A 12,385-nucleotide genomic window follows, 5' to 3' on the forward strand; every position below is an offset into this window, starting at 1 on the left:
GAACTTTAACCCTGAGGTGAGGGTGAAGCGAAAAGTGGCCGGTAGGAAGAAGCGACAATGAACTGAAATCAAGCAGTGCCTAGCTCCTGTTTATAGGATCCATGGTTTGGAACCCAGAGTTAGGGGCAGGCCCAGGTTCCCCTACCACCAACAGTGGCATAAGCCCCATGGAGGGGACAATGCTAATGGAGAGCTTGAACAAAGGGCAGAATGTAAAGGACCCAGAGTTGGGGCTGGAGACCCAAGTGAGGGCAATGGGATTGTTCTGGACTACCCCAGAAGGGGTTCCTTTGGACTTTGGGACTCAGCCAGAGGCCTGAGCCACAGAAGACTCACTGGGGACGGCTGGCAGGGTGCACCAGGGGTGAGAAAAGGACTGTGATACCATACCCAGCCACTAAGAGGCTCTCAAGAGGTGAGTGGATCCCTATTCTAGTGCCCAAAAGGAAAGCTCCATGTTTTGTAGACCTTTCTCATTTGTGTGGAATGCTAAAGTTACAGTGAATTATGTGCCAAGTATCAGAGGGGTAGCCATATTTGTCTATATCCTCAAGACTGGGGCTGTAGGAGGACTCCTTGTTTTTAGCGTATGACATGTCTGCTCAAATTCTATTCCCAATCTTAATGATCCTATTGGGGCTAATGGACAGGTTGATTTCCTTTCAGCTAATGAGTGATCCCATGCTCAGGGAGAAGAAGTTCCTTAAGCCAGTCTTACGCATCTTGGAAGAAAGGTCACATGATAGGAACAGCATTGTCCGGCAGATGGCTGTAAGAGGCCTGGGAAATTTAGTCTATGGGGCACCTGAGAAGGTAAGAGAGAATACTGACTAGAATGCAGCATAACTAGAGAAACCAAGGGAAATAGTTCTTCGGAGTTTACAGAGGCTGCACCCAATGCACTAGGCCAAATTCTGCTCTCTCACATACCCGAGTAACCTCTTTGCAGTCAATACAGGGCAAGCTAGATCCTTTGCTAAGCTGGGCATAAGCAAACAATCTGTGCACTTTAATATGACCATGTGTAAATGTCTCCATCTAGGAATAAAAAATGCAGGCCTTACTTACAGGATGAGAGACTGTATCCCAAGAAGCAATGATGCTGAAAACCACTTGAGTCATGGCAGAGAATCAGTTGAACATAAGGTGTCCCAATGCGAAGTTGTGGCCAAAAGGGCTGAAATGATCCTTAGAGGCATAAAGAGAGGAATCTTGAATAAGAGTAAAGAAGTTCTTTTCCCTCTGAATATGACGCTCATGTGAGCACTGCTGGAATGCTGTGTCCAGATCAGGTCTCCACAATTCAAGAAGGATGCTGATAAATTAGAGAAGATTCGGAGAAGAGTCACAAGAATTCTCAAAGGATTGGAAAAGATACCTCTAGTGATAGACTCAAGGAGCTCAATCTATTTAGCCTTACAAAGAGAAGGTTAAGGAGTGACTTGAGGACAGTCTAGAACTACTCACATGGGGAACACATTTTGAGAATGGGTTCTTCCCATTAGCAAACAAAGGTATAAGAAGATTCAATGGGGGAAAATGAAACTAGACTAATTCAGACTGGTAATAAGGCATTGATTTTTAATGGTAATTTTAATTAACCATTGGAACAATTTACCAAGGGTTGGAGTGGATTCTCTGTCACTAGCAATTTTAAAATCAAGATTGAACGTTTTTCTAAAAGATACACTCTAGTTCCAACAGAGACTATTTCGGGGAAGTTCAGTGTTATGCAGGAGGTCAGGCCGGATAATCACAAGGGTTCCTTTTGGCCTTGCAATCTAAGTAACTAGGAATCTAATGATAGGATGACACAGGTGTATTATGGCACCAAGTTTGGCTCATTGTAGCTCGAACCTGGTCTGAAATACAGCTATAGGTCTCCGGGGGTGGGAGGGGGAGATGAAATTCCCACAGCTTCATAACTGCTAAAGAAAACGTATTAGAAGTGTGATCAGTGTTCTTTAATGTCATATTTTTGTCCAGGTGAAAAAGCAGAAGAAGTTTCTTATGGTCATACTGATCAGGGCCTTAAGTGACCCTTTGAGTTCTGAAGTCATTGGCGAGAGCATGAAAGCAGTGGCCAAAGTCCTGAAGGAGCTGAAAGAGAAGGACATAGGTTCTTCCTTCAGAGACCTCACCCAACAGATCCGGACCTACTTTGACAACGTATGTGACCAGAACTCTCCAGCCCCAGTTCAAGCGATCTTGATTAGACTCCATTTACTCCCTGGGCATTGCTCATGTCAGAGTGAAGAGATGTTTCGGCCCCAGGGAAGAGAGGTGTTTTACGGAGGAGGAGAACATTAGGAGGATGGGGATGACATCCCTGCTCCCACAGTCTCCCCCTTCTGTTCTTCTTTCTTGCCACTGAGAACCTCAAAGAAAGTCTGAATACTAGATTAGATAGCTAGATAACCATGAAAAGGGGGTTCCAAGGTACAATAGAGAGTGTTGGGCCTGCTCTATACCATTTTTATGTGAGAGGGTTGGAATGATTCTGTTTTTGCAGAGAATTTTGAGATTTCAAATTTTGGTTTTGTTCCTATTTGTGGGACTCCCTCTCCCCAAACTTCAAAACTCTTTGTGAAACGGAATTACTATTCTCAACCGAGCTCTATTGAAAGCCTTGGGTCCGGGTAGTCTGCTCTCGGTGCTGGGAACCCAGGTGCTGGGAACCCAGGAAACTGTGGGAGCTAGAAGTGCCAGGGAGTTGCAAATTTGAGAGCCAGGGTCCCAGACGCTGTGGGTTTGGAAGCCCAAGATCCCAGTCAGCCTGCTAGATCGGCTTCCAAGGAGCTGAATGGGTGCACTGTCAAGACAGCAGGCAGGTTTCTAAGGACCCCTGCCTGGCTTCTGGAGGAATTTCATCAAAATGGAACTGTCGCTAAAATAGTTTGATGAATCAGCAAATTCAAGTCAAAAATTCGTGCATGAAAGTGTTTCCGACTAGCTGTAGTTGGAATCCCTCAACTTTAGCGTAGAAGAGATGGCTGTGCGAGGTACGTGATGTGATTGTCCCTTAGTTACTAACTTATGGGGCTTTCTTGGCTGTAGGAGGACGATGCTCTTCGTTTATTGTCCTTTGTCCTATTTGGCATCCTGGCCCGCCTGACCAAAAGAAAATGGAAGGGCTATTTCGCCGAGCAGGTTAGACAGAGCTGGGTCACACTTCTGCTGCACCTGCAAGACCCGAACCCCAGGGTTTCAGTGGTAAGACCGAGAGTGACTTATTTACTAAGCCAAAGGAATCTTCCTCCCAATGCCAGGGGAGCTCTGCTAGTCCTGCCTGCTGTGGAGGCCCAAATTCTCCCCTCAGTTCATTGCCCTCCTGCTGAGTCAGTTCCCGCCAGGTTGCTCCATGGCTGCCTCACCAGAATCCAGGATAGGTCATGGGTCTGAGCCCGACAGCTCTCTATTCCTGTCTGTCTCTGCACCCCAGGCCCCCGCCTCCCCAGAACAGAAGAGAGACCTGGTGAAGCAGCTTTCATAGGTAGATCTGTTCCAAAAAGACATTGATGCTACCTCCAGGTTGCAGTGGAAGCTCTCCCCTCTATTAGTCATTCCTGCATGTTTTCTGCCAATTACATCCAGATGAATCCCTTTTTATCCTGGAATAGATGAGCAGGCAAGCAGATGAGTTCCCTTTGAATGACCATAGCACTCAGTAGGGAACAATTAAATGGTGTGTGTGACACGCTTTCTTTTTTTCAGGAATGCAGAGCTACGTTTCACCTCTGTGTCCCGTTTTTGGGACTGAAGAGGCTCCAAACTGCAGTGAATGAACACCTTGATAGCACAGCTGAGCTGAAGCCTGAGGAGCTCCAGGTGGACATTTGCAGACACCTTGTGAGTTAGCTGTTGAAGTGTCTGAGATTCTTGACTGGAGTGGCGTGTGGTGGTGTAGAGATGTGTGATGGGTAATGGAAATAACGGTCAGAGTGGGATATATGACTGACGGTGATGGAAAATGTAAATCTGCCACAGATCCCCATTTTTCCCACGTCCACCCAGTCACCTGTTCTTTCTCTGATTTACCTGTGGCTCGTAAAAGCATGTGCTCGCAGTCAAAGGGCACTTCTAGCCAGAGAGAGCTCATGTGTCCCTGATTTCCTCTAGGCCAAAGAGAATGCCGAGCTGCTGGAGAACTTGTACAAAAGCACCATCACGTACTTCTGTAGCAGCTGGGAAGAGATGCGAGCAGTTGCAGCCAAGTTAGCTGGTGAGAGATGATGCCCAGTGTCCCTTTTGGTATTCCCATTGAGGGAGAGAGAAGAAAATCCCACTGTGCAGCACTGAGCTGCCATTAATCTCTCTGTGCCTCAGCTTCCCATACATAAATGGGGATGTTAATATCCCTACCTCTCCAGTGTGGTGGTCGGAGGAAATCATGACTTGCTATAAAGTGCTTTGGGATTGTTGCAGGGAAAGCATGGTGCAGTCATTTAGTAGTAAAGGCTGGGACACTGTCTCGTAGGGCATGTTTACACTTGGAGCTGGGGGTCTAATTCCCAGCTTGATGAGACATACCCGCACTAGCCCTGAGTGCTAAAAATAGAGAGTAGCTGCGATGGCAGGAGCAGCAAGAAGTTTAACCACCCCAAGTATGATCCCATCCAAACCCCAAAGTCGATTCTCAAGGTGGCTAGCTCCTCCCACTGCTCGTGCTGCTTTAGCTACATTCTAATTTTAGCATGCGAGCGCTGTCCGAGCTAGAGTGGGCCTGTCCCATTGAACTGGGAGTGATCTCCTTTGCTCAAAGTGCAGACCCACCCACAGTGTTGCTCAGTGCTCTTCACTACTACTTCATCATTGGGAGGCATGCAGCCCACCTGCCCTCAGCGCCTGCTGTTTCAGGTTCCTGGCCACACCACCTTGTCAAGGAGGCAAAAGGTTCCTCCGCTTTGGCCCTGTGCCCTCTTCTCCCAAGCATACCCAGGTGAGACAGGCAGGCGTTGTGCCCTAAGTCTCACCTATCAGTCACCTTGTGGGATCCCTGCTTAGAACTCACTTATTCCTGGCCCCAGTCCTTTGCTCAGACCACTAGACCAAGACACTAGCTTAGTATGTCTCCAATAACTGACAGCAGTGGCAAGAGGAACACAGACTCTTTAAAGCAAATGGGTTTTGTGTAAACATTCTTAAAAAAAAAAGTCTTTCTCATTCTCTTCAGTGTGGACTCTAAACTGCACTAGCATCCTCTTGCCCACAGCTCACCCTTAGGCCCACAGTAGGAGAGGCCAAAGACCTGTCTAGGGGCTGCTAATATCACTTTGCACTCAACAAGGGAAGGTTTTATTGTTGTTGTTTGTTTTCCATTGTGTATTTAGGCATCATCCTGGAACACACAGACAGGCAGCGTATGAAATGGCTGGACCTGGAACATCTGCTGATGTGTAAGTAATAAATACAGCTGAAGTTCTGCTCATCCGTGAGTTCTAAAGGAATTTAGCTGACAAGCAGCTGTAACCGATAGCACTGGTGCAAAGTGCATCAGCCACACGTCAAAGGACAAATTCACTCTTGCCCAGTAGAAAGTCAGCTTTAATTTCCCCTGAAGGAGGAAGCTGCAGAGGGTGTGATGTGAGTCCGTGCATCTCCTGGTTGTCCTGGCAAGGCCCCCTCCGCAGCCAGTGCTATCCACTCTTTGGGCTTTATTGGCTCTCTGTGGACTCCCCAGGTGAGGAGAAATTGTAGCCACTTTCTGCTGCCCCAAATTTCCCACCAGCAATTTCTCTTCCAGTAGGTGCCCTGCGTCCTGCACAAAGCAGCTTGGACCTGGCCTCTGTTGAATTCCAGGGTGATTGGAGCTCAGACAGTGGCTCTTGAATAGAGATGGAAAATAAACTTAAAAGTGGAAGCTATTGAAACAATGGACCTTCTTCCATTTACAGCAGAGTGGATGACTTTCTGGTCGAGTCAGGGTCTCCCCGCTTGTTGGGAGCATGGAAGGGAGCCAATGGAGGAAGCTCAAGCTTTCTTTGTATTGGAGAGCTTCTGTAGCGTGGTATTCAGAGGTAGTAAGTCTCCAGCTATTTCCGGCACAGGTGACAATATGAAAAGTGAGGCATATTCATCTCTCATGTATTTTCCACCCCAATAGAAGGACTGAGCCTAGTTTCACATTTTACCATGTGATCATTCTGCTCTGGTACTTGAAGATTCTGTGATCACGCTTAGCTGTGATTTGACAGTCTGTATACTAACATGTTGTCCTGTGTCATTTCAGCTCTCCAGGTCCTCAAGAAAGACCCAAGTCCCTCTGTCCAGCTGGTGGCAACGGAGGTCATAAGTGACATCTGTCCTGGCCGAGTGCTTGGGGACTGAAGCGGAAGGGACACAAACAGAAGAAGGCGCTCCAGTTGTATAAGGGCCCTACCGTCAATCAAATAATTAACCCCACCCTTGGCCCTCGTAAGCCTTGCCCACCGGTCACTGGAAGTCCCAAGCCATGAGGTATTACTTCCAGGGTCAAGGCGGACAAATGACCGGAAGCAAGGTGTGTCATGTGACCCCTCTAAGAACTCCTCCCATTGTCCTCTACCAATCGGGATGGGTTTCGCCCTGATAGGAACGCCCCAAGAGAAGATTTGACCAATCAGGGGGAGTTCCGGGGTGGGGTGATCTGTCTGGAAGTGGTTTGTGTGACCCCTCTAAGAATTCCTCCCACCACCCTCTACCAATCAGGAGGGGTTTCAGCCACTGGAAACCACCCCGAGAGGAGGTTTGACCAATCATGGGGAGTTCCGGGGTGGGGTGATCGGTCTGGAAGTGGTTTGTGTGACCCCTCTAAGAATTCCTCCCACCGCCCTCTACCAGTCAGGAGGGGTTTCAGCCACTGGAAACCACCCCGAGAGGAGGTTTGACCAATCATGGGGAGTTCCGGGGTGGAGTGATCTGTCTGCAAGTGGTTTGTGTGACCCCTCTAAGAATTCCTCCCACCGCCCTCTACCAGTCAGGAGGGCTTTCAGCCACTGGAAACCACCCCGAGAGGAGGTTTGACCAATCATGGGGAGTTCCGGGGTGGGGTGACCCGTCTGGAAGTGCTTCGTGTGACCCCTCTAAGAACTCCTCCCACCACCTTCTGCCAATCGCGATGGGTTTGGGCTGCAGAGGACCTCCCCGAGAAGAGATTTGACCAAAATGGGGCAGGTTCTCGGATTGGGTGAACCGTCCAGAAGAGGGTCATGTGACCCCTCTAAGAACTCCTCCCAATGCCCTCTGCCAATCAGAGTGCAGCACCATCACCCCATAAGTCCCAAACTCTGGGCAGAGGAAGCCATCTCTTACCAAGAAGACATGTTTTAGAAATTGTGGAAAGGCTGAGAGGAAACATGGACTCCTTCACCACCCCCGTGAGACCTTCAGATTTTGTTTTAGCTCCGAGGACCTTTGGAGTTGTGGGGAGAAAGCGCTACAGCAGTGACAGTTCCGAGGAGGGCCCTTTGACTCAACCGTTGATGGCTACATCGGAACCTGACCCCAAAATCCAAACCTTTGTGAGGCACCCCAGTGAGTGTGACAGCCTCTCATTGTCCATGCCCTAAAGTTGGAAGGCGATTGTGGCTTGGGGGAGTCACAAGGTGAACGGGAAAGATGGCGCTCAGGTAAATGAATGATTAAGAAGCGACTGTCAATCATGGGGGTGTAATGGGGTTGGGAATCGACCTGGCATTGCATAAATCTAAAAACAGGCAGTGGGGTGCTTACACTGTTTTTTGTCTGAAAATCTCTCAACAGCTCAACGATGCCTTTCTAGAGGCCTTTGAGAAGTTGCACATCGGTAGCCCTGTGGGAGTAAATCCATCGCGCATCAGCTGTTTTTGCTCCTGTCTGAGACCCAGATCTCAAGAGGAAAATCCAGAAAAGGACAAAAATGGACGAATGAACCAGCTCAGACTCCCTCATGGTAGGGGTCATGGCGTCCTTTGTTTCAGGCGGCTGTAAAAGATTGTGTTAAACCAGGCGATTAATAAAACTTATTTAAATGTCTGAGAATGAACGTGTCCCCCTCCATACTTGTGTTCGTAAAAGACGGTCCCAGGAAGAGTCATGTCTCCACAGACGGCTCTGTTAAAGAAAATCTGTTAAACCCCCAGGAAAGTTGGGGGCTTTGACGGGGTCAATCTTCTTTTTCAAGTGGCCAAAAAGCATCATAAAACTTTAAATAGAAGACAGGTAGGAGCTTGGCTTTCACACCAGGATGCTTACACTTTACACAAACCAGCTTGAATACGTTTTAAAAGAACCAAGACCGTTCTTTCAGATGTGGACGCGCAATGGCAGGCAGATTTGGTCCGTATGCACTGGTTCTCCAAACACAACAGCGGTTTTAAGTACATCTTAACAGTGATAGACGTTCTATCCAAATATGCCTGGGCCTTAGGCCTAAAAGACAAGATGAGTGGTGAGGTATCCAAGGCCTTTAAAGCTATTTTTAGCCAAGGTCGCGTGCCTCAAAAATGACAAACTAATCGGTGGAAAGAATTTTGAAACAGACCTTTTAGCAGATTGTTGAAATGGCACAGCGTTAACGCTTTTTGTTACTGATAATGAAGTCAAAGCAGGGGTTGTGGAGCGATTTAACAGAACTTGAAAAAGATGCGGAGGATGTGGCGATATTTTACAGCCCATAACGCCTTTCGCCACCTTGACCTGTTACCTGACTTTATGAAGAGTTACAACCAGAGCTTTTACAGAACTCTACGTACCAGACCCGCTGATGTTAACCCTTCCAATTCTCTGAAGATATGGAAACTGGTTGATAGAGATGGTTTTAAAATAAAACCGGTTGTTGCCCCCTTTAGAAAAGGCGACCACGTGAGACTCTCTAAAACCAAAGGAGCTTTTGAAAAAGGTTGTGAACAGACGTTTACCAATGAGATATTTATAGTGGATGAAGCCTTAACCAGGAGCCAGAGACCTGTATACTGATTTAAAAGATTACGAGGATGAGACAGTTACTGGAACTTTTTACCCTGAAGATTTACAAAAAGTAAACCCCAAAGGAGACAGGATTTGCCGGATCGAAAAAGTTCTAGCGGAGAAAGGAAAAGGGAGAAAAAAGCAGCTACTGGTGAAATGGTTTGCCGGGGGGACGGGGACGATAAGTTTACCAGCTGGGTGGAAGCTTCTCAATTCTGACGTTTAGACACAAACAAACAAAAAGATTCCTCCTGCAAAGACTGAGGGAGAGAAAAATGAGCGACGGCAGATGTTACATGACTTTGCCCAGCAATGCCAGCTCTGCAGTTTTTCCTCAAAACACCAGCTCGAACTTTACAATACAGCTAATTAAGCCCTTGGGTCTCCCGGGTGCCTGGAAGGTGGGGTTAGTGGAAATACAACACCCACACAGCTGGAACACTATCCGCGAGAACACCCCTTTTGAAATCACCTTTGAAGATATGGCATAGAGTTTTATCCTACGACGAGGTTATTACTCGTCCATACCCGAATGATTGGATCATATGAACAGTCCCGTGGCTCGTCCTCCCCCACCGCCTGAGGTGGTCATGAACTATGTCCCTGTGGGTAGAAAAGTTAGCCTTAAATCCGCTGATTTTACTTTTATGTTTTCTACCAGCAGGGAGCTAGCTAACATTCTAGGTTTGGGCCCCAAGCGCAGCGTCCAAAAATTCCCCTTCTGGGCAGACATCACAGGGGGGGTTAAGTCCTTGTATCTGCACACAGTTATTGTAGAACACCAGTTTGTGAGGGACTTTTCTGTTCCCCTGTTATGCTGTGTCCCTGTTTGAGGAAGGAACAATGAGTTTGTCACCATCACCTACGATAAACCTCATCACGTTCCTGTCAGAAAACACCACATCGATACCATTACCATTGAAATAAAGACAGATCAGAACAGATACGTCTCATTTGTTGAACGGAGTGGATGTGAAAATTAAACTGACGCGCAGTAAAGACGCTTTCTGTTTAATGGGCAGTGCAGCCGAAGGCTTTAAATTGCGCATTGTATCAGCATCGCTTTTTGTGAAGAAAGTACGGATGGCCCTGAGCGTTCGTCTGGGGCACGCGGAGTCCCTGCTTACCACAAATGCTAAATATCCCGTGGACCGTGTGGGAATGAAAGTGTTCAGCATCCCCGTGGGCAGCAGGGTCAATAACCAGGAGAACCTGTTTTTTGGGACAGTTACCCAAAATGCTTGTCCTAGGGTTTGTCCTATGCCTTGAGTGGAAGTTACACGAAAAATCCCTTTCATTTTAAACATTATGATATTAATTTTGTGGCCTTGTATGTGGATGGTGAACAGATACCAACCAAGCCTCTGCAACCAGACTTGGAGGCAGGATGCTGCGTGAGAGAATACATGAATCTGGTACAGACGCTGGTAAACACATGACAGATTGTTCTCTGTTAATCGACCGTGAGAAGTTTCCACAGGGTTACATCTTGTTTGCCTTTGACCTGTCTCCCGACCAGGAATGCGCCGATGGCTATTCCCTGATTAAAACCGGGAACCTGAGAGCAGAAATACGTTTTGGGAAGGCTTTAACCATCACCGTCAATCTGATCGTGCATGGGGTTTTTGACAACATCATAGAGAGAAATCAGAGGAGAGACGTTCTGCTTGACTATATGTGAACATGGACACCGTGCAGCTCTCGTGTGCCTTATCAAGGTGCCTTACACAAAAAAAGAATTTCTTAGATGTGTTCCCTTGTGATTTGGCTCCCTGGCGACAAGCTGTCTCAGAGACCCCTAGGTTTGTATTGCACATCCACACAACCAACCTGGTGAATACTGGCTTGCCTTGTGTCTGGCGGAGGATAACGTGGAGAGCTTTTAGACTCATACGGGCACCCCCCGAAGAGCATGTTGTTTCCTAAAAGCATTATGAAAAAAGAAGCCTTGTGTGGGGTACACTTTAACTTTTGCAATTCCAAAATAATTTGCAAGGGGTCCAAATTTGTCATAAACTATATCAGAGTGTTCGAGAGGGTATTCTTTGGTTTTCTTTACAAAAGGGTAGAAGCTGGTAAAATCATAATAGTGGATTTCTTCCCTGGAGTTAAGTTTGTAATATAGGTGCATAGCATTTGTCCTTCCCCCAAAAAGAGCATCCCTAGGCACGAGAGGCTAGGGCAACTGGGCTCAGTTTAAAAAACCTGCAAGCTCCCTGTCTCTTTCTTTCATCACTTCCCACTCTTGCTCCCAAAGAGTCCTCACTACAAAACCAAGTTGTTTCAGATAGTCGGTCTTGAGCTGCGTCTTGTAATAAAGAAACCCAAAAGTTGTCCCCGTCATAGGGTTTTGTGCTTTTTCACAATGATAGGTGGCACAAGCATGGAAAAGAACACCCGTTAAACTCTAAGGCTGTGTGTACCCTGTCAACACTGGCATAACTGTCTAAAGAGTAGGAGCCTACCTGTAGTTCCCCACCCTGTAAAGCATGCCGTATTTGTATAGTTTCTTTGTGAGAGGTATACAACAGCCACTGAACAGATGGGGTCGAATATCTTTTTCCTGCCTGTGATCATTGTCTGGAGGGAGAAGAGCTACCGTGTTAGGCTCCAAAAACATAAACCTGTACATAGCCATGCAGACAGATGCCAGTGTTATGTACCAGAATGGATCTATACACAGTTTTATCTCGGTGAATTTACCAGGTTCTCTCTCTACTAGATCTCCCTTCTCCATCTTTTTCATAATCTCTTTTCTGTAGAGGATACAAGGCTGTCTCAAAATTTTGACATCCTGCTGACAGTAATACACGAGCTCTTTCTGCAAGTCAAACGTCTCCTATCTGTGGGCCTGCTACCAGTCGAGAAACTCTGCTTTTTCCCTGGGCATCATGCTTTCTACACCATAGTGCTCCACACCGGGCATAGGCCCCATGTCATTTTGATTTTCTAAAGTGTTCAAAAAATGTGGAAAATACCCTTTGCACCCTTCAAACCCCATCACCTGTGGGAGCTTACCAAGCTTCATGGGCAAGAAGTTTAAAGAGTCTATAAAACGAATGCCCAGGACCTTACACACATTACTTTACTACCCTGAGTGATCAGTTCTAGGCACATCTTTTTCTTCAGTAACTGTCTGATGATGAAGTATGCATCGTAACCTTTGGAATTGTGCGCCTGGAACGTGTAGACCCGGAACTCTTTGCCAATAAAGGTCTGAACAAACACAGAAAGACACTCATCACCCTTAAATTCCCAGGACTTTTCCAGCTTGAGGGACATAGCAAAAATGTAATTGGGAGTGTGCAACCCAGTCTCCTATGTGTATTCAGAATCATAACAAATACACTTTTCTGAGGATTCGGGCTTTCTAAGGCTGTCCATAAAACCGAGGTGACCGTCTACATCACCAGCGATCAAAGCCTGACCCCGCTTATAGTGCCTCCCTTTACACCTGTGC

This window comes from Caretta caretta, chromosome 28 (assembly GCF_965140235.1).
Source record: "Caretta caretta isolate rCarCar2 chromosome 28, rCarCar1.hap1, whole genome shotgun sequence".
Classification (NCBI taxonomy): Eukaryota; Metazoa; Chordata; order Testudines; family Cheloniidae; genus Caretta; species Caretta caretta.